Source organism: Triticum dicoccoides, chromosome 4B, assembly GCF_002162155.2.
Source record: "Triticum dicoccoides isolate Atlit2015 ecotype Zavitan chromosome 4B, WEW_v2.0, whole genome shotgun sequence".
NCBI classification, from domain to species: domain Eukaryota; kingdom Viridiplantae; phylum Streptophyta; class Magnoliopsida; order Poales; family Poaceae; genus Triticum; species Triticum dicoccoides.
The window spans coordinates 634,375,603-634,398,617 of NC_041387.1; the positions used below are offsets into that span (position 1 = coordinate 634,375,603).

General features: G+C 44.0%; 1 pseudogene; it reads right to left on the reverse strand.

Annotated features, from left to right (window-relative positions):
• The window catches only part of LOC119292927, an 87,353-nt pseudogene extending 66,002 nt beyond the window's left edge, over positions 1–21,351 (reverse strand).
• Positions 21,352–23,015: the final 1,664 nt, after the last annotated feature.

Consider the following 23,015-nt stretch of genomic DNA (forward strand, 5'->3'; position numbering starts at 1 on the left):
GGGGGGGGGTTTAGAGCGCAAGGATGTATGGGAAGGGCTTTGAGATTTCTTTTATCTGGGCAAGGTAACTTATTAAGGGCATTCATGGGTAATTTTTAATCTTTTTAATTCAATGGTTGTGCTCGTCTAATCTGTTTAAATTGATGGCCAGATGTTTCTAATTATTATGGGATTTTCTAGCTTAATTCTTTTTTTTCTAGTTACCCTGTAAAGCACTTTTTATATATAAATAGATAAGCTCTGATAAACTTTCTACAATGTCGTATTTTTTCCATAATTTTGGGGTTAGGGAAGTATGATGAATCTTGCATTCTTTACAGACTGTAATGTTTTGGCAGATTGTTGTTATGTTTGCATTATTTGCATATGTTTGCTTGTTTAATGATTCTATTTGAGGATAGGAGTATTAAATCTGCAGAGGCATTTAGTATTCAATGCTAAATAATATTTTTAGTCATTTGCTACAGTAGAGAATGATAATGTTATTACATTGATTTATACTAACTTATCTCACGAGTTCTTGTTGAGTTTTGTGTGGATGAAGTTTTTGCGAATTAGGAAAATCGTGATATAAGAGAAATTAAGGAGACACAAAAGCTCAATCTTGGGGATGCCCAAGGCATCCCAAGATAATACTCCAAGAAGTCTCAAGCATCTAAGCTGGGGATGCCCCGATAGGCATCCCACCTTTCTTGTTCAAAAAATACCAGTTAGTATCGGTTGAGCCTAAGTTTTTGCTTCTTCACATGAGTTGTGATATTCTTAGAATATCATTTTATTTTTATTTTGCTTGTTGTTTTAATAAAATACTTAGATCTGAAAGTTTTTAAATAAATAGAGTCCTCAAATAGTTGCGAGGAGGCTAAGTAAGCGGCACTCACATCCCGTAAACAGAGCGCTTTTCTATGGAATTGCTCTAGTGCTTTTCACTTATATCCTATGAGTAATTGTTGAATGAATTGAATATCATGAAATTGAAATTATATGTTCATATCGTGCCTAGTGGTAGCTTCACATTGGGTTTAGAAAGTGAAATCTTTTGAAGCTTGATAATCACAATATTGGTCATACAAGCAATTCATGAATAATTAGTACAAGGAAGAGAACTTTCACATGCAAATACACTATCTTGCAAAACTTTTGTGATTGTGAGCCCCCATCAAAATATTATATGCCAAAATTGTTGACGTTGGACAAGGAAGACAACATAATGATTTATGTTTGTTCATATTCACATATAAGTTATATTGTCATAGATCTTCCAACATATGGTGCTTGCCCCCTATCTTTGCTAGTCAAAAATTCCGCACCAAGTAGAGATACTACTTGTGCATCCAAAAACCATTAAACCTAAATCTTGTTTTGAGGGTCCACCACACCTACCTATGTATTGAGCAAGATCCTTCAAGTAAGTTTTCATCGGTGCAATAAGGCAATAAAATTTGCTTCTAGAAGTGTTAGATCATTTAGTGTCAGAGAAAATTGAGCATTGTATGAACTTGTGATGGCAAAGAATAAAAGTGACAGACTGCATAATAAAGGTTGCTATCATAAGGGGCAATATAACGTGATGTTATTTTGCACTAAGGGGTTGAGCATACAAACAAATAAGTGCATGGCAACCTCTGCTTCCCTCTGCGAAGGGCCTATCTTTTACTTTTATGTATTTACTTTCATGCAAGAGTCAAAGTTTTTCTCTCTATTCCTTTTTATTTTTATCCTTGGGCAAGCATCGTGTGGTGATGAAAGATCTAGGCACATATATCCAGTTGGATATAGGTAGCATGGGTTATTATTGTTGACCTCATCCAAAGATGAATACGTTGGGAGGAAAAGTTATAAGCCCCTATCTTTCTATGTGTCTGGTTGAAACGTTTTGCTCATGTGTATGCGGTGAGTGTTAGCAATCATAGAAGACTATATGATGGTTGAGCATGTGGAGCTCTTACTTAGACTCTGTTGAATAGTCCAACTGCAATTGCTTGGTGACTGAGAACATAGGTTGTTGAGTTTCAAGAGAATTCATTGTTTGAACCTTAACATGTGAATTTGTTGCTAATATAACATGAGAAGTTTAATAAGAAAGAATTGGTGTTATGATGCTAGGAAAAGTGATTGAAATTATCATTGATCAAACTTCTGCACTTTGCTAGCATTCACACTTCATAAATGATTTCTTTTATCATTTACCTACTCGACGACGAGTACGAATTAAGCTTGGGGATGCTGATACGTCTCCAACGTATCTATAATTTATGAAGTATTCATGCTAATATATTATCATTCTTGGATATTTTACAATCATTTTATAGCAACTTTATATCATTTTTTGGTACTAACCTATTGAACCAGTGTCTAGTGTCGGTTGTTGTTTTTTGCTTGTTTTTTACATCGCAGGAAATTGTTGGGTAACGCGGTAATTTCAAAAAATATCCTACGATCGCACAAGATCTATCTAGGTGATGCATAGCAACCAGAGGGGAGAGTGTGTCCATGTACCCTCGTAGACCGAAAGCGGAAGCGTTTCAATAACGCGGTTGATGTACTCGAACTTCTTGGCGATCCAACCGATCCAAGTACCGAACGTATGGCACCTCCGCATTTAGCACACGTTCATCACGATGACGTCCATCGTGCTCATGATCCAGTTGAGGATGAGGGTGAGTTCCGTCAGCACGACGGTGTGGCGACGGTGATGATGATGTTATCGGCGCAGGGCTTCGCCTAAGCTCTATGATGGTATGATCGAGGTGTGTAACTATGGAGGGGGCACCGCACACGGTTAAGAGAAACTTATGTGTCTTTGGGGTGCCCCCTGCCCCCGTACATAAAGTAGGGAGGGAGAGAGGCCGCCCCCTTAGGGGCGCGCCAAGTGTGTGGAGTCGTACTAGGACTTCCAAGTAATAGTAGGAATCCTTTCCCTTTTAGGAGTAGGAGAGAAGGAAGGAGAGAGGGAGTAGGAAAGGGCAAGGGGGGCGCGTAACTTTTTCTTCAGAAATCAATATCAAACGGAGTCCAAGCACCGCGTAACTTTTTGGAGAATTTTTATGGACCAGAAGACCACCAGTGGGCCAAGGAAGCACCTGGGGGGCTGCTCGAGGGGAACAACACCCATCAGGGTGCGCCAGGAGGCCCAGTTGCGCCCTGGTGGGTGCTGCCCACCTCGGGTGCCCCCTGGACTGCATCTTTACCCTATAAAATCCCAAATATTCCAAAACCCTTCGGGGTAGCCCTAGATCAGAAGTTCCGCTGCTGCAAGGCCTATATATCCACGAGATCCAATCTAGACCCCATTATGGCACCCTGCCGGAGGGGGAATCATCACCAGTGGCCATCTTCATCATCCCGGCATCCACCACGATGAGGAGGGAGTAGTCCACCCTCGGGGCTGAGGGTTTGTACCAATAGCTATGTGTTTAATATCTATCTCTCGTGTTCTTGAGATGTCATGTCTTGATGTATCGCGGGCTTTGTTAACATAGTCGGATCATATGATGTTTGCCCCTCTCTATCTTGTTGTGATGAATTGAGTTTTTCCCTTTGAGATTTCGTTGTTATCGGATTGAATACTTTTATGGATTTGAGAACACTTAATATATGTATTGCAATTGAATACCCGTGGTGACAATGGGGTATCATATTGATTCACTTGATATATGTTTTGGCACTCAACTCGCGGATTCCCAGTGACATTGGGGTAATCTATGCATAGGGTTCATGCACGTTCTTGTCTTTGTTTCCCCGGTAGAAATCTTAGGGCACTCTTTGAAGTTCTTTGTGTTGGATTGAGTATTATGAATATGAATTTGCTTTGGTGTTATTTTAGTACGAACTCTAGGGTAGACCGAACCGAAAGAATAGCTTTGTGTTATTTTAGTATGAACTCTTGAATAGATCGAACGGAAAGAATAGCTTTGAGGTGGTTTCTTACCCTACAAACAATTTATTCTTGTGTTCTCCGCTAGATAGGAACTTTAGAGTGAGTCTTCATCACACTTTGAGGGATGGTTATATGATCCAACTATGTTAGCACTATTGAGAGATTGCACTAGCGAAAGTATGCACCCTAGGCCTCATTTTCCATCATTGCAATACCGTTTTTGTGCCCGTTTACTATTTGCTACCTTGCTGTTTTTATTTATTCAGATTATAAAAATATATTTCTACCATCCATATTACACTTTTATCACCATCTCTTTGCCGAACTAGTGCACCTATACAATTTGCCATTGTATTGGGTGTGTTGGGGACACAAGAGATATCTTTTATTTGGTTGCAGGATCATTTGAGAGAGACCATCTTCATCCTACAACTCTCACGGATTGATAAACCTTAGGTCATCCACTCGAGGGAAAATTGCTACTGTCCTACAAAACTCTACGCTTGGAGGCCCAACACGTGTCTACAAGAATAAAGTTGCGTAGTAGACATTACTCACCGACAAGTTTGAAATCATAATTGAGCTCTTTGATGGCCCAATATGCCTTATGTTCTAGTTCGAGAGGTAAGTGACATGCTTTTCCATAAACCATTATACAGAGACATACCCAAAGGATTCTTATATGCAGTTCTATAGGCCCATAATGCATCATCAAGTTTCTTGGACCAATTCTTCCTAGATCTATTAACAGTATTTTGCAAGATCAATTTAATCTCTCTATTACTCAATTCTACTTAACCACTAGACTGAGGATGGTATGGAGATGCAATTATATGATTAACATCATACTTTGCAAGCATTTTACGAAAAGCACCATGAATAAAATGTGAACCACCATCAGTCATTAAGTATCTAGGGACTCCAAACCTTGGAAAAATAACTTATTTAAGCATCTTAGTAGGAGTGTTATGATCAGGACTACTAGTTGGAATAGCTTCTACCCACTTAGTAACGTAATCAACAACAACTAAGATATGTGTATACCCATTAGAGGAAGGAAAAGGTCCCATATAATCAAAGCCCCAAACATCAAATGGTTCAATAACAAGTGAATAGTTCATAGGCATTTATTGACATCTACTAATATTACCAATTCTTTGACATTCATCGCAAGACAAGACAAACTTATGGGCATCTTTGAAAAGAGTAGGCCAATAAAAACCCAATTGCAATACCTTATGTGCAGTTCTATCTCCAGCGTGGTGTCCTTCGTAAGCCTCAGAGTGACACTTTCGTAGGATCTGTTCATGTTCATGCTCAGGTACACAATGTCTAATAACACCATCTACTCCTTCTTTATGAAGGTGTGGGCCATCCCAAAAGTAATGTCTTAAATCATAGAAAAACTTTTTCTTTTGCTAGTATGTGAAACTAGGTGGTATAAATTTAGCAACAATGTAATTAGCATAATCAGCATACCATGGAGCAGTACGAGAAGCATTTATGATAGATAATTGTTAATCAGGAAAGATATTATCAATAGGTAGTGGGTTATCAAGAACATTTTCTAACCTAGACAAGTTATCTGCAACGTGGTTCTCAGCTGCCTTTCTATCAATAATATGCAAATCTAATTCTTGTAGCAGGAGAACCCATCTAATAAGTCTAGGTTTAGCATCTTTCTTTTCCATAAGATATTTAATAGGAGCATGATCAGTGTGAACAGTTACTTTGAAATCAACAATATAAGGTCTGAACTTATCACAAGCAAATACAACTGCTAAAAATTCTTTTTAAGTAGCAGCATAATTTCTCTGGGCACTGTCTAGAGTTTTACTAGCATATTGGATAACATTTAATTTTTATCAACTCTTTGCCCTAGAACAACACCTACAGTAATCACTAGCATCACACACAATTTCAAACGGTAAATTCCAATCAGGTGGCTGAACAATAGGTGCAGAAATCAAGGCTTTCTTAAGTATTTCAAATGCTTCTACACAATCATCATCAAAGACCAAAGGGAGATCTTTTTGCAAGAGATTAGTCAGAGGCCTAGAAATTTTAGTGAAGTCTTTAATAAACCTCCTACAAAAACCAGCATGACCAATGAAACTTCTTATACCTTTGATATCTTTAGGACACGACATCTTAGCATCTACTTTAGCTTTATCAACTTCAATACCTCTTTCAAAAATTTTATGCCACAAGACAATACCTTCATTAACCATAAAGTGGCACTTCTCCCAATTCAAGACAAGATTAGTTTCTTCGCATCTCTGCTAAACTTGATCCAGGTTGCTTAAGCAATCATCAAAAGAAGTTCCATAAACGGAGAAATCATCCATGAAAACCTCAACAATATTTTCATAAAAGTCAGAGAATATAACAGTCATACATCTTTGAAAGGTAGCAGGTGCATTGCATAAACCAAAAGGCATGCGTCTATAAGAAAAAGTACCAAAAGGGCAAGTAAAAGTGGTCTTTTCCTAATCCTCTTGTGACACATGTATTTGAGAGAAACCAGAATAACCATCTAAAAAGCAAAATGTGTATTTTTGGATAACATCTCTAGCATTTGATCAATAAAAGGGTGAGGGTAATGATCTTTTCTAGTAGCTTTATTTAATTTGCGGAAATCAATTACCATTCTATAACCTGTAACAATTTTTTGTGGGATCAGTTCGTCCTTATCATTAGGAACAGCAGTCATACCTCCCTTCTTAGGGACACAATGCACATGACTTACCCACTGACTATCAGCAACATGATAAATTATACCTGCCTCCAGAAGCTTTAGTATTTCACTTCTTACCACTTCTTTCATCTTAGGATTTAACCGTCGTTGATGATCAACAACTGGTTTAGCATCGTTATCCAGTTTTATTTTGTGTTGCATAGAGTGGGACTAATGCCCTTAAGATAATCAAGAGTATATCCAATAGCAGCACGGTGCTTCTTTAGAGTTTTCAATAATTTCTCTTCTTCATGCTCTGAAAGGTTAGCACTAATAATAATAAGATATATCTTCTTTTCATCAAGATAAGCATATTTAAGAGTATCAGGTAATTTTTTATGCTCAAACACATGATCACCCTTGGGTGGAGGAGGATCCCCTAGGATTTCAACAGGCAAGTTGTGTTTCAAAATAGGTCCCTATTTAAAGAATACTTCATCTATTTCCATTCTTTCATTCATAAACATATCATTTTCATGGTCTAGCAAATATTGTTCTAAAGGATCATTAGGAGGCACGACAATACAAGCAAGACCAACAATTTCATCTTTACTAGGCAATTCTTTATCATGGGGTTGTCTACGAAATTTAGCAAAATTAAAGTCATGAGACATATCCCCTAAGCCAACAGTAACAATGTCTTTTTTGTAGTCTATCTTAGCATTAACAATATTCAAGAAGGGTCTACCAAATATAATGGGACAAAAGTCATCTTGTGGGGAACCAAGAACAAGAAAATTAGTAGGATATTTAATTTTCCCACATAAGACTTCAACATCTCTAACAATCCCAATTGGTGAAATAGTGTCTCTATTGGCAAGCTTAATAGTAACATCAATGCCTTCTATTTCAGTAGGTGCAATATCATGCATAATTTATTTGTATAAGGAATGAGGTATTGCACTCACGCTAGTACACATATCACATAAGTCATGATAAAAATTATCTCCTATTTTAACACAAACAACAGGCATGCCAACAACAGGTCTATGTTTATTTTTAGTATCGGGTCTAGCAATTCTAGCAGCTTCATCACAAAAATAAATAAGATGTCCATCAATATTATCAACCAAGAGATCTTTAACCATAGAAATACTAGGTTCAAATTTAATTTGTTCAGGAGGTGTAGGTGCTCTAGCATTACTCTTATGAACCATAGTTGAAGCTTTAGCATGATCCTTTATTCTAACAGGGAAAGGTGGTTTCTCAATTAAAGCGGTAGGAACAATAACATTATAAGTAATAGTTTTTTCTTCAACTTTAATTCTAATACCTTTACTTCAATGGGAGGATGATATTTAAACCACTTATCCTTAGGGAGATCAACATGAGTAGCAAAAGATTCATAGAAAGAAGCTACTATCTCAGAGTCAAGTCCATATTTAGTGCTAAATTCATGAAAAGCATCGGTATCCATAAAAGATTTAACACAATCAAACTTAGGGGTTATACCTGAATCCTTACCTTCGTCGAGTTCCCAATCTTTAGAGTTGCATTTAATTCTTTCCAATAAATCCCATTTGAATTTAATAGTCTTCATCATAAAAGAACCAGTACAAGAAGTATCGAGCATGGAGCAATCATTATGAGAAAGCCGAGCATAATTTTTTTGAATAATAATTTCTCTTGAGAGCTCATGATTGGGGCTTGAATATAACATTGACTTAAGCCTCCACCAAGCTTGAGCGATACTTTCTCCTTCACGAGGACAAAATTATATATATAATTACGATAACTACGAACCAGATGCATAGGATAAAACTTCTGATGAAATTCCAATTTCAATTGGTTGTAGTTCCATGCCAATGCCAATGCCTTTCCCTTCAAAAATAAAGGGAATACCTTCTTCTTGACGACATCCTCGGACATACCTGCAAGCTTAAATAATCCACAAACTACATCCACATAGATTAGCTGCATATCGGGATGTAATGTTCCATCTCCTGTATAAGGATTAGCTAGCAGTTTCTCTATCATACCCGAAGGAATTTCAAAGCAAATATATTTCGTACATTCAGTAGGTTGAGAAGCAACTCTTTGAACTTCTATTCGGGGTGAAGATACCCCGAACAAGCCCATCAAAGGAATATTTTCGATAGTAACAAGTGACAGTAAATTTCAGCATACTATATAAATGTTTCCTTACCAAATTCCACCTACCAAAGGCGCCTCACTCCCCAGCAACGGTGCCAGAAAAGAGTCTTGATGAACCACAAGTATAGGGATCTATCGTAGTCCTTTAGATAAGTAAGAGTGTTGAACCCAACGAGGAGCAGAAGGAAATGACAAGCGGTTTTCAGTAAGGTATTCTCTGCAAGCACTGAAATTATCGGTTACAGATAGTTTTGTGATAAGGTAATTCATAATGGGTAATAAGTAACAATTGTAACCAAGGTGCAGCAAGGTGGCCCAATCCTTTTTGTAGCAAAGGACAAGCCTGGACAAACTCTTATATAAAGCAAACAGCTCCCGAGGACACATGGGAATTATTGTCAAGCTAGTTTTCATCATGCTCATATGATTCGCTTTCGTTACTTTGATAATTTGATATGTGGGTGGACTGGTGCTTGGTTACTGTCCTTCCTTGGACAAGCATCCCACTTATGATTAACCCCTCTCGCAAGCATCCGCAACTACGAAAGAAGAATTAAGGTAAACCTAACCATAGCATGGAACATATGGATCCAAATCAGCCCCTTACGAAGCAACGCATAAACTAGGGTTTAAGCTTCTGTCACTCTAGCAACCCATCATCTACTTATTACTTCACAATGCCTTCCCCTAGGCCCAAATCATGTTGAAGTGTCATGTAGTCGACGTTCACATAACACCACTAGAGAAGAGACAACATATATATCATCAAAATATCGAACAAATACGAAATTCACATGATTACTTATAACAAGACTTCTCCCATGTCCTCAAGAACAAACGTAACTACTCACAAATCATATTCATGTTCATAATCAGAGGGGTATTAATATGCATTAAGGATCACTGCACCACAACACTGATGTAAGGGCAAAAAAACTGCTTGGAGAAGTCACTTTAAAGGGGAGATAAACTGCCGAGATAGGTTTTCTCCCGGCAGATAGAACTGCCATGAGAACGGTTGCCGGGGATTACTTCTCCTGGCAGATACACTTTTCCTGGCAGTTTTATTGCCCTTGCCCATCTATTTGTCGGCACTCCATTTTCTCCTGGCAGATTGTTCAAGAACAGGAAAATACAATTACCGGCAGTTCAAGTGCCAGCACAAGCATGTTTAACCGGCAGTTATTATGCCAGCACATTGATTGCACTAGCAATCTGTTCTGGGCATCCCTATCCATTCATTATGTTCAGGCAATTATGACATATCACACTATTTATACATACACGTCATCAATCAAAGTAATGTGTAGGCATCATCAAAATCATATATAAGGAGGTTGTTCCAGAAAAGAAGTACATATATAAGGAAGTTGTTCCGCAAAAGGAGAAGTACATATATGATTCTAGATGTGACGCACTACCAAAATGTCGTACCACAAAAGGAGAATTACATAAATTTCTAAATTTGCCACAACCAAGATGAGCAGAGCAAGACTCCAGGTCAACAAACAATGTATATGACATTATCACTCCACCAACTTAATTGTAGGTCTTCCAAATCTTCAACGTCTTGAAGGTCCTTCCAAACCTTCGTGAACTTGTGTACATTTGCAAAACCTACAACAGATCGGAAACTCAAAATGGAATTCAAAATGGAGATTATACCTATGACAATAGGTAAGGAAGCGGTTAAGAAAGCAAGATAAACACAGGAAGAATGTGTGAGCTGCAGACCACATAGAATCTGGAACTAGAAACAAACACCAGATGATATTTAAGTGACTAAGGGCCAGTTCTACAACCTTGTGGCTTCCATACGAAATTTTTGGGGCTTGCATATGAAATTTTCGCAAGGCTTCAGCTCTCACACTGATGGCATGACATGGCTCCTCAAACCGAGACATGTATGTGTTTTTTTATTTGCAAACATATGCTAAATGTGAGGCTTTTGTTCTATGACATATGTCCAACACTTGATGTTCATGATTCTCTATGTTTGTCCTGCTACTTTCTAAATTTATGTATATATTTCCTTTTCAAAAGTACAATTTTTTTAGTGAATAAAAGCTCTCTGTATGCTCTGGGAAGGTGGCGGTTGGTTATGAGTGATGGAGTTAGGATTTCGCCACTGTGGTAGGTTGCCGAAGAGGTCCCGAGTAAGCAAATTATGTAGTAGTTTCAAATGAGGGTTCCATCAAATGGAGCTCCCTCCGATCCATAACAAATGTCATGGTTTTAGTTAAATTTTTAACTAAACCAAGGCACTTATTATGGATCGGAGGGAGTATCTCATTCGTGGAAAAGTCTCCCATATTTACAAATCAAGTTAAACACTATGAACAATTTCTTGAATAAACAACTTTTTTATTGGTTCACTTTTTTCATATCGCACGACAAGTTGAATTATCCTAATTTTTTTAACTAAGGCTTTGTATAAACAAATAGACAAACAAGCTGATTTATGCACTAGTTTGTGACCTTGTGCTAGTATGTCTATTGGTCAAGTTTAAATCGTAGATCTGAAAACAACATCAAAATAAAACATATACAAACAAACAAGCTCGTTGAAGTAAACATCTGGTAATCAGAAGATTCCAAACCAATGTAACCAATTAGGAATGTAAAACCAAGCAGCATGATGCAAAATAGGAAAAACTGCATGGAAAAATCGACCTCAATCAAGAAAAAGAATGACCCACTTAGACATCCTCGGCTAATAGCCAAGAAAAAGAATAGCCAAGAGAAAAAGAATGACCCACCTAGTTTCTTGCCATAAGCAATCCATAAACATCATATGGGAAACTTGACAAGTGAAAACAACAGATTATAAATAGAGAATTGTGTTTTGCAAAGCTGCTATTATAATAAGCAATGAAATCGAGCTTGTTATTTAATTATACTTTGACATCTTGTACATGAGCTTTTCACAACAACATAAGACATCTTGTACATGAGCTTGTTCCTTATATTTCATAACTAGTTAAGCAAAAGCAACAAAACACTTGCACTTATAGGGACATCCAAAGCCATGAAAGTAGGCTGCTAAATTATCACATTATTTGCGTAAGATAGATGCTCATAAAAGAAGCGCTTATAATTAAGTAGCAGCATGAACCAGAATGAGCATAGTATCTTACATATGTTCTTGTTAGTAGACAGTGAGCCAAATATCCAATTTCCATTCCATACACAAAACTTCGAGTAATAGTGAATTCACTTCGTAAAGCTTTCTATAGAAATAACTAAAAGATACATGAGATAGGGATAGTATACATTGAACCAATTTATACTTCCGACATACACCTCTGAAATATCAAGTCATGACAAAGTCTAGATTTTTCGACAGACAATCATGACAAAACATACTATCACACATTGTTCTTACCAACAAATATACATTAGTACATGTGTGTAACCTCGACAAAGCATTGAAACCATACATTAATCAGTAACTTGTATTGCTAAATTTGGGAACTCAAAATAAGCCATGAGCAGGTAAATGGGTTCTCACCCAAATACACCCTACAAACAAAAGAGGATGCAGAATTACATGGCTAACAAGCTAGGCAAGTGCACAACCTACAGTACCATTCACCTAACCCAGACTACCACATGAACAAGGTCAAAGACCTTCCCATGAAGAATTTTTTAACGAATGAGCATTGCATCCAACTTGTTAGGCATAAAAATAAGCCACCAATAGTAAATGACATCTCATTAAAATAATGTGCTTGTTACCCTATGAACCATGAGGGTGGAATACAGAGAAAATAACATCACAGAGCTCTGTTTGTGTTTCCAAAAATAAGGCAAGTGCACAGCCTGCAGTACAGTTCACCTAATGCCACAGTTATCACAGTTCAACAGGCACAGCTATATTTAAGATAACTGTGTCTAATTGTACCAGTGTTTATAGCCAATATGTGTCCAATCTTACCGTTACTAGTCCTATCTTGGTTCCAATATGAGGGTGGAACACAAGTAGTTGTGGGCGTTGGTTTGTTCAATTTATTTACCGTTACTAGTCCTATCTTGGTTCGGTGGCATTGTGGGATGAAGCGGCCCGGACCGACCTTACACGTACACTTATGTGAGACAGGTTCCATCGATTGACATGCACTTGTTGCATAAGGTGGCTAGCGGGTGTCTATCTCTCCCAGTTTAGTTGGATCATATTCGATGAAAAGGCTCCTTATGAAGGGTAAATAGCAATTGGCATATAACCGTTGTGGCTTTTGCGTAGGTAAGAAATGTTCTTGCTAGAAACCCATAGCAGCCACGTAAAACATGCAACAACAATTAGAGGACGTCTAACTTGTTTTTGCAGGGTATGCTATGTGATGTGGTATGGCCAAAAGAATATGATGAGTGATATATGTGATGTATGAGATTGATCATTTTCTTGTAATAGGAATCACGACTTGCATGTCGATGAGTATGACAACCGGAAGGAGCCATAGGAGTTGTCTTAATTTATTGTATGACCTGCGTGTCATTGAAAACGCCATGTAATTACTTTACTTTATTGCTAAACGTTAGCCATAGTAGTAGAAGTAATAGTTGGTGAGGGAGTCCCGGACTAGGGGGTGTTCGGATAGCCGAACTATCCTATTCGACCGGACTCCTGGACTATGAAGATACAAGATTGAAGACTCCATCCCGTGTCCGGATGGGACTTTCCTTGGCGTGGAAGGAAAGCTTGGCGATATGGATATGTAGATCTCCTACCATTGTAACCGACTCTGTGTAACCCTAACCCTCTTTGGTGTCTATATAAACCGGAGGGTTTTAGTCCATAGGACGAACAACAACCATATCATAGGCTAGCTTCTAGGGTTTAGCCTCTCTGATCTCGTGGTAGATCTACTCTTGTACTACCCATATCATCAATATCAATCAAGCAGGAGTAGGGTTTTACCTCCATCGAGAGGGCCCGAACCTGGGTAAAAACATCGTGTCCCTTGTCTCCTGTTACCATCCGCCTAGACGCATAGTTCGGGACCCCCTACCCGAGATCCGCCAGTTCTGACACCGACATTGGTGCTTTCATTGAGAGTTCCTCTGTGTCGTCATCTTTAGGCCCGATGGCTCCTCCGAGCATCAACGACGATGCGGTCTAGGGTGAGACTTTTCTCCCCGCATAGATCTTCGTATTCGGCGGCTTTGCACTGCGGGCCAATTCGCTTGGCCATCTGGAGCAGATTGAAAGCTACGCCCCTGGCCATCAGGTCAGATTTGGAAGTTTGAACTCTACGGCTAACGTTCGCAGAGACTTGATCTTCGACGGGTTCGAGCCACAGCCAAGCACGCCGCACTGTCATGATGGGCATGATCTAGCTCTGCTGCCGTATAGTGCCCTGGAGGCCGCACAAGTGTCCGCTCCGACCCTTAGCTCGGAGCCGACTGCGCCGATCGAGGACGGGTGGCTGGACACCGCCTCGGGGGCTGCTATCCCTACGACGATTGAACCGAACACCAACCCTGTCCTTTGTGAAGCTCACGACTCCAAGGTGCCGGACTCCTCTCCGGACTCCAAGCCTTCCGCGCCCCTGCCAATCGAATCCGATTGGGCTCCGATCATGGAGTTCACTGTTGTGGACATCTTTCAGCACTCTCCCTTTGGTGACATCCTGAATTCGCTAAAGTTTCTCTCTTTATCAGGTGAACCCTGGCCGGATTATGGTCAGGACGGTTGGGATGCGGACGACGAAGAAATTCAAAGCCCACCCACCACCCACTTCGTAGCCACTGTCGATGACTTAACCGACATGCTCGACTTCAACTCCGAAGACATCGACGGTATGGACGACGATGCAGGAGACGACCAAGAACCAGCGCCTACAGGGCACTGGAAGGCCACCTCGTCATACAACATATACATGGTGGACATCCCAAATGATGGGAATGGCGATGGAACAACGGAGGATGACCCCTCCAAGAAACATCCTAAGCGCCGACGTCAGCGGCGCCGCTCTAAATCCCGCCACAGCAAAAACGGAGATTCCGGCACCGGAGACAATAACACCCCGGACAGTGCCGAAGACAACCCCCTCCAGCAAGATTCAGCTCAGGAGGATGGAGAAGCTAGCCCTCATGATAGAGCGGCAGACAGAGAGGTAGAGGACGATAATTACATGCCTCCCTCCGAAGACGAGGCAAGCCTCAACGATGGCGAATTTGTCGTGCCTGAGGATCCCGTCGAACAAGAGCGTTTCAAACGCAGGCTTATGGCCACAGCAAGCAGCCTCAAGAAAAAGCAGCAACTGCTCAGAGCTGACCAAGACTTGCTAGCCGACAGATGGACTGAAGTCCTCGCGGCCAAAGAGTACGAACTCGAACGCCCCTCCAAGAGCTACCCAAAACGCAGGCCGCTACCCCGATTAGAGGAGGAAGCACCTAAACCTACATCACCAGCGCATGATACGGCCGACCGACCACCTCGTGGCCGCGACAGAGAAGCCTCTCGGCCTCCACTCAAGCCGCACCCCGGCGCCGCTCAAAAAATACCAAGGCACGGGGAAAAGCGCCACACCTGCGGGATATATTGGAGGACAAGGCAAGACAAACAAGATCGATCTACAGATCGCGTGGGCGCCCCATGATGTGTGATGATAACCGTCACGCCGTATATGGCAATTCCGACCGGGCCGAACACAGTAGACAAAGCTCATTCAAGCTGCGTCGTGATATAGCCCAATACAGAGGCGCCGCACACCCACTATGCTTCACAGACGAAGTGATGGATCATCAAATCCCTGAGGGTTTCAAACCCGTAAACATTGAATCATACGATGGCACAACAGATCCCGCGGTCTGGATCGAGGACTATCTCCTTCATATCCACATGGCCCGCGGTGATGATCTACACGCCATCAAATACCTCCCACTCAAGCTTAAAGGACCAGCTCGGCATTGGCTTAACATCTTGCTAGCAGAGTCAATTGGTTATTGGGAAGACCTGGAAGCCGCATTCCTCGACAACTTCCAGGGCACCTATGTGCGACCACCAGACGCCGATGACCTAAGCCACATAATTCAGCAGCCAGACGAATCGGCCAGACAATTATGGACATGGTTCCTAACCAAGAAAAATCAAATCGTCGACTGTCCGAATGCAGAGGCCCTTGCAGCCTTCAAACATAACATCCACGACGAGTGGCTTGCCCGGCGCCTAGGACAGGAAAAGCCAAAATTCATGGCAGCCCTCACAACACTCATGACCCGCTTCTGCGCGGGGGAGGATAGCTGGCTAGCTCGTAGTAACAATGTGACCAAGAGCCCTGGTAATTCGGATATCAAGGACAGCAACGGCAAGTCGCGTCGCAATAAGCACAAGCGCCGCATTAATGGCGATAATACTGAGGATACGACAGTCAATGCCGGATTCAGAGGCTCTAAACCCGGTCAGCGGAAAAAGCCATTCAAAAGAAATACTCCGGGCCCGTCCAATTTGGACCAAATACTCGATCGCTTGTGCCAGATACACGGCACCCCCGAAAATCCAGCCAATCACACCAATAGGGATTGTTGGGTGTTAAAGCAGGCAGGCAAGTTAACTGCCAAAAACAATGACAAGGGGCTGCATAGCGATGACGAGGAGGAGACTCGGCCACCGAACAATAGAGGACAGAAGGGGTTCCCCCCACAAGTGCGGACGGTGAACATGATATACGCAACCCACATACCCAAAAGGGAGCGGAAGCGTGCACTAAGGGACGTATATGCGATGGAGCCAGTCGCCCCAAAGTTCAATCCGTGGTCCTCCTGCCCGATCACTTTTGATTGAAGGGACCACCCCACTAGCACCCGCCATGGCGGATTCGCCGCATTGGTTCTAGACCCAATTGTTGACGGATTTCACCTCACTAGAGTCCTGATGGACGGCGGCAGCAGCCTGAACCTGCTTTATCAGGATACAGTGTGCAAGATGGGCATAGACCCCTCAATGATTAAACCCACAAAGACGACCTTCAAAGGCGTCATACCAGGTGTAGAGGCCAATTGTACAGGCTTAGTTACACCTGAAGTGGTATTCGGATCACCGGATAACTTCCGAAGCGAGGAGTTAATCTTCGACATAGTCCCGTTCCGCAACGGCTATCACGCACTGCTCGGACGAACCACATTTGCAAAGTTCAATGCGGTACCGCACTACGCATACCTCAAGCTCAAGATGCCAGGCCCTCGAGGAGTCATTACGGTCGATGGAAACGCCGAACGCTCTCTCCGAACGGAGGAGCATACAGTGGCTCTCGCGGCGGAAGTACAAAGCAGCCTCTCAAGGCAATTCTCGAGTCCGGCTGTTAAGCGGCCGGACACCATCAAGCGCGCCCGGAGTAACCAACAACAAGACCGACTGGCACGTTCCGAGCACGCGTAGCAATGCGGGCCCAACCCCAGCCCTCGCGAAATTGCGAAACCAGTACTACGCGTACATAATTACGCTCTGGAAATACCATGGGCATAGGGGGACGGGCACGACCACGGCAAGACCAGAGGGGCGGCTCAACCGCACCAGGGGCTCCCAATTGTGTCATTCTTTTTTTCTCTTACTTTCAGGACTCCTTTCTCAAGAAGCCCTGTCCGACAGTAGAATTGCTGAACACACAATGCAACAGCCAGGGAAGCAGAAAGCTACGACGAGTGTCTAGGTGGTCTCTATAACGAGCGGTATACTTGTTTTACACATTATCCCGCAGCTCTCTCCTGGAGGGCGACATGTCAAATAGTCCCGTCCCTTGCTTATCGCACTATTTGTATCGTTCTGCTTTTACTGTAGCTTTTTTGAATAAACAATGCATAGCTTTTTGCCTATTATTGCATTCCTTTTTCTATCTATATATGTTCACTTATGACATGTTGCACCCGTATGCTTTGGTACAGCCAAAAACACCAGGGGCTTAAGTACCCCCAAATATGGTGTGATAAGTCCGAACACTTTCACAAGTGCGGCACCCCGAACTTATAGCATTATATGCATTGGCTCTGAATCATGTCTTGGGTCAATAGTTGGGTTTTCCCGGCTCCCATGTTTTGGTACCTTACGTTCTGTTATATCGGCTAAGGTAGCGCTGGGAGAACCACTGCGATTGTGCCCCGGTTGAGCTGGGTTGAGCACCTCAGTGGAGAAAGCTAAAACTAACTGTCATGATAGGGTGAGAGCCGGTAGTTGTTCGAGAGGTTTTTTCGAGTCCCTAAAGACTTATGCCGCTTAGAGCGAGGAGTCGGCTTTGTCCGGCCCAGGCGTTGATAGCGCCCCGAATTCGGTCTTCCGAATACTAGGGGCTTCGCAGAAATTTAAAATTATAGAATTCTATGGCTAAGTGGGAGTGTTCAATCATTATAGTCCGGTTGCCTTGTTCGTTGTGTTGAGTGCCTCCCTTGAAGGACCCAAGAATGGGAAAAAGAGCGCTCAAGTTTATCCCGAACACCCCAGCACTCCTGGCATGGGGGCAGAAGCCGACGACTCGCCATCCCTCAAATTTAATAAACGGCCGCACAGAAGGTAATATTTTAAATTCTCAAAGCGTTGCTTAGCACGTATGAACAAGTTTTCAAGCGTACAGGATAACAAATGCGAGTTTACTAAAAAATTACATCTTTGGAGCATTCGCCCGCTATAAGGCGGGCACCCTTCAGGACGCCCACATAATACATATCGGGCGTGTGATATTCCCTGCCCGGGGGTGGAGCGTCCGTCATAAGCTTCTCAGCGTCCATCTTGCCCCAGTGCACTTTAGCGCGGGCAAGGGCGCTACGGGCACCTTCGATGCAGACGGAGTGCTTGACGACTTCAATCCATGGACAGGCGTCCACCAGCCGCCTCACCATCCCGAAGTAGCTCTCAGGCATGGCTTCTTTAGGCCACAGCCGGACTATGAGGCCCTTCATGGCCTGTTCGGCCACCTTATGGAGCTCGACCAGCTGCTTCAGCTGGTCGCTCAAGGGCACCGGGTGTCCGGCCTCAGCATACTGAGACCAGAACACCTTCTCCGTCGAGCTCCCCTCCTCGGCCCGGTAGAAGGCGGCAACGTCGGACACACTGCGGGGCAGATCTGCGAATGCTCCTGGAGAGCTCCGGATTCGGGTAAGTAACAGGTAATTAACTTTCACGTGCTTTCTTTGCATGAAGAATGCCTTACCCGCCGCTATCTTCTTTATCGCCTCAATTTCCTGGAGGGCTTTTTGGGCTTCGGCCTTAGCGGCTTTGGCGCTCTCAAGAGCCGAGGCGAGCTCGGACTATCGAGTCTTCGAGTCACGCTCCAAACTCTCGTGTTTTTCCACGAGATCCTGGAGCTCTTGCCGCACCTCCGCCACCCGCGCCTCCTGCTTCTCTCGCTCGGTGCGTTCCGCGGCCGCATTGCTTTCGGCCTTGGACACTGCTTCCTTCAGGGTCGCCACCTCGTTCGTGGTCCGTGCAATTCTCACGTTATTCCTGTTATTTTTTGCAACCACATTTTTTATATACTCCCATAAGGTATTACTTACCTTCTTTGTCCTCAAGCAGCTTCTTGGCAAGGCCGAGCTCGCTCTCGGACCGCTCGAGGTTCTGCTTCAATGCATTGACCTCCACAGTCAGTGCGGCAGAGGTCAGTAGCGCAGCCTGCATTCCCATATTGACATGCTTATGTTAGACTCCTGCGTATATCTTTTTAGATCCTCAGTTCGGCTTTTCTTTCCGAACACCAAACTGAGCATCAGGGGCTACTGTCTATGCGGTAATATTTTTAAATATCTTAACTACATACCTCAAAGCCTGTTAGAAGGCTGGCACATGCTTCAGTCAGCCCGCTCTTGGCGGACTAAACTTTCTGGATCACCGCACTCATAATAGTGTGGTGCTCCTCGTCGATGGAGGCGCCGTTAAGCGCCTCCAGCAAATTATCCAGCGCCTCCAGTTGGACGGAGGTCACCGGTGTCGCAGTCTCGCCCTTCTTACGAAGGGGCCGCCCGCCGGACTCCGGAACCACTGAAGGTTCCGGTACGGAGTACGGCCCATGGCCGAACTCAGAACCCTTCGGGGTTTGATCCCCCTCGTGCCCAAATTCCGGGAGGTTGCCTTGCGGCACCTCCGGGACCTCCTCCTCCTGGCTGGGCCCCTTTTGGGACCCCACCTCAGCGTCGTCAGCGCGAGGAGAGGAGGCGGTCGGAAGTGAAGTGCTATTCACGTCTGACGGAGCCAGGGAGCCGCTCGTGGAAGTGTCGAGCCCGTCCTTGGGCGGGCTACAGGATTGTATTCGGCATTAGGAGATTCCATGCGACAAATGAAACGCCATGAGTTATTCTGGTATCCGGACACTTACGACGTCCCAAGGGCTTAGCCCTCGGTGGCCACTCCTCTTCGCCATCATCGGCGTTGGTGGAGTAGTCCGGATGAAGGGTCCTCCCCTTCTTGGACTCTCCGGCCTCCCCAGTTGGGGAGGCCTTCCTTTTCTTCTCTCCCCCCGCTGGGGGAGAGGTCTCTTTTTTCTCCTCCTCGTCTTCGCGGGAGGAGTCCGCCTCGGAGTCATCGGACGATGAGTCCGATAACACCTGACGCCGGGAGCTCTTCCGGGTTCCCGTGGCCTTCTTCCTGGCCTTCTTCTCCAGCACGACGTAAGGTGCCGGAACCAGCAGCCCCATCAATCGGGCGTCCGCTGGGTATTCTGGCAAGGGAGCCGGACAGTTAACCTGCCCGGACTTCTTTTGCCAGGCCTGTCAAAGTTAAGGGAGTTTAGATCCCGCATAGAGTCAAACTATGGAAAATAAGTGTCCTGTAAAGGGTAAAATAGCTTACCTTGCCGGCTTGACACCGCGAGCTGAATCCGCGATCTTCGGTAGCGGATGCGGGAGCCTCGGCGCCCTTGAACAACACCTCCCAGGCATCTTCGTACGTAGTGTCGAAGAGCCTGCTCAAGATTTGGTGTTGTGCCGGATCAAACTCCCACAAGCTGGAGGCCCGTTGTTGGCACGGGAGGATCCGACGGATGAGCATGACCTGGACTACGTTGACGAGCTTGATCTTCTTGTTCACAAGGTTTTGGACGCGGGTTTGGAGTCCGGTCAGCTCTTCCGAATTACCCCATGTCAGGCCCTTCTCTTTCCAGGAGGTGAGCCATGTGGGGATGCCAGATCGGAACTCGGGGGCCGCTGCCCATTCAGGGTCATGCGGCTCGGTGATGTAGAACCATGCCGATTGCCACCCTTTGATGGTTTCCACGAAGGAGCCCTCGAGCCATGTAACGTTGGGCATCTTGCCCACCATGGCACCTCCACACTCCGCCTGCTGGCCCCCCACTACCTTCGGCTTGACATTGAAGGTCTTCAGCCATAAGCCGAAGTGGGGCTTGATGCGGAGGAAGGCCTCGCACACGACGATGAACGCCAAGATGTTGAGGACGAAATTCGGGGCCAGATCATGGAAATCCAGGCCGTAGTAGAACATGAGCCCCCGGATAAATGGGTGAAGTGGAAAACCTAGTCCGCGGAGGAAGTGGGTGAGGAACACCACCCTCTCATGGGGCCCGGGGGTGGGGATGAGCTGCCCCTTGTCGGGGAGCCAATGCGCGATGTCGCTGGACAAGTATCCGGCCTTTCGCATTCTCTTGATGTGCCCCTCCGTGAAGGAGGTGGCCATCCACTTGCCTCCCGCCCCGGACATGGCTGGAGAAGGTTGAGGGAAGATGTGCGGACTTGGGCGCTGGAGCTTGAGTGTGCGAAAATGGATAAGCAAAGGAGGAAGAAGGCGTAGGTAAAAAGGTGGATCCTTTTCCCCTTATATGGACGGATGAAGCTATGCGTCCCCACCAGCCTAGTAAAACTCGCTTATCTCCCAAGCGTCGTAATCAATGGCGCGGTTGGGTTACCCATGCCCGTATTGATGAGAATCCCAAAATAAGGGGACACGATCTCTGCTTTGACAAGACGTGCCAAGGAAACCGCCTCGCTAAATGCGCTGAGGTGGGAGAGTAAAAACGATTCTAATAAAGGCTTGGCCGTGGTGTGATGTCACGCCACGAAATACATCAGTAGATTGAATTTATGTGAATATTATTCTCTCTACGGTGGTATGTGGAACTTATTTTGCAGAGCCGGAACACTATCCTTGTGTTCAAAATCTTCTATGAAGTATTCGGAGGAGGAACCGGCCTTACAATGCCGAAGACAATATGCGCGCCGGACTTTTCGTCATTGAAGCCTGGTTCAGGGGCTACTGAGGGAGTCCCGGACTAGGGGGTGTCCGGATAGCCGAACTATCATCTTCGGCCGGACTCCTAGACTATGAAGATACAAGACTGAAGACTCTGTCCCGTGTCCGGATGGGACTTTCCTTGGGGTGGAAGGCAAGCTTGGCGATACGGATATGTAGATCTCCTACCATTGTAACCGACTCTGTGTAACCCTAACCCTCTTCGGTGTCTATATAAACCGGAGGGTTTTCGTCCGTAGGACGAACAACAATCATACCATAGGTTAGCTTCTAGGGTTTAGCCTCTCTGATCTCGTGGTAGATCTACTCTTGTACTACCCATATCATCAATATCAATCAAGAAGGAGTAGGGTTTTACCTCCATCGAGAGGGCCCGAACCTGGGTAAAACATCGTGTCCCTTGTCTCCTGTTACCATCCGCCTAGACGCACAGTTCGGGACCCCCTACCCGAGATCCGCCGGTTTTGACACCGACAGTTGTCAAGACAACTTCATGAAGACACGATGATGGAGATCATGGTGACATGCCGGTGACGAAGGTGATCATGCGGTGCCTCAAAGATGGAGATCAAAGTCACAAGATGATATTGGCCATATCATGTCACTTTATGATTTGCATGTGATGTTTGTCATGTTTACATCTTATTTGCTTAGAACGACGGTGGCATAAATAAGATGATCCCTCACTAAAATTTCAAGAAAGTGTTCCCCCTAACTATGCACTGTTGCGAAAGTTCGTTGTTTCAAAGCACCACGTGATGATCAGGTGTGATAGATTCTAACGTTCACATACAACGGGTGTAAGCCAGATTTACACGTGCAAAACACTTAGGTTGACTTGATGAGCCTAGCATGTACGAACATGGACTCAGAACACAAGAGACCAAAAGGTTAAACATGAGTCGTATAGTAGATACGATCAACATGAAGATGTTCACCGATGATGACTAGTCCGTCTCACGTGATGATCAGACATGACCTAGTTGACTCGAATCATGTGTCACTTAAATGTCTAGAGGGATGTCTATCTGAGTGGGAGTTCATTAAGTAATTTGATTAGATTAAATTAATTATCATGAACATAATCTAAAATATCTTTACAATATGTCTTGTAG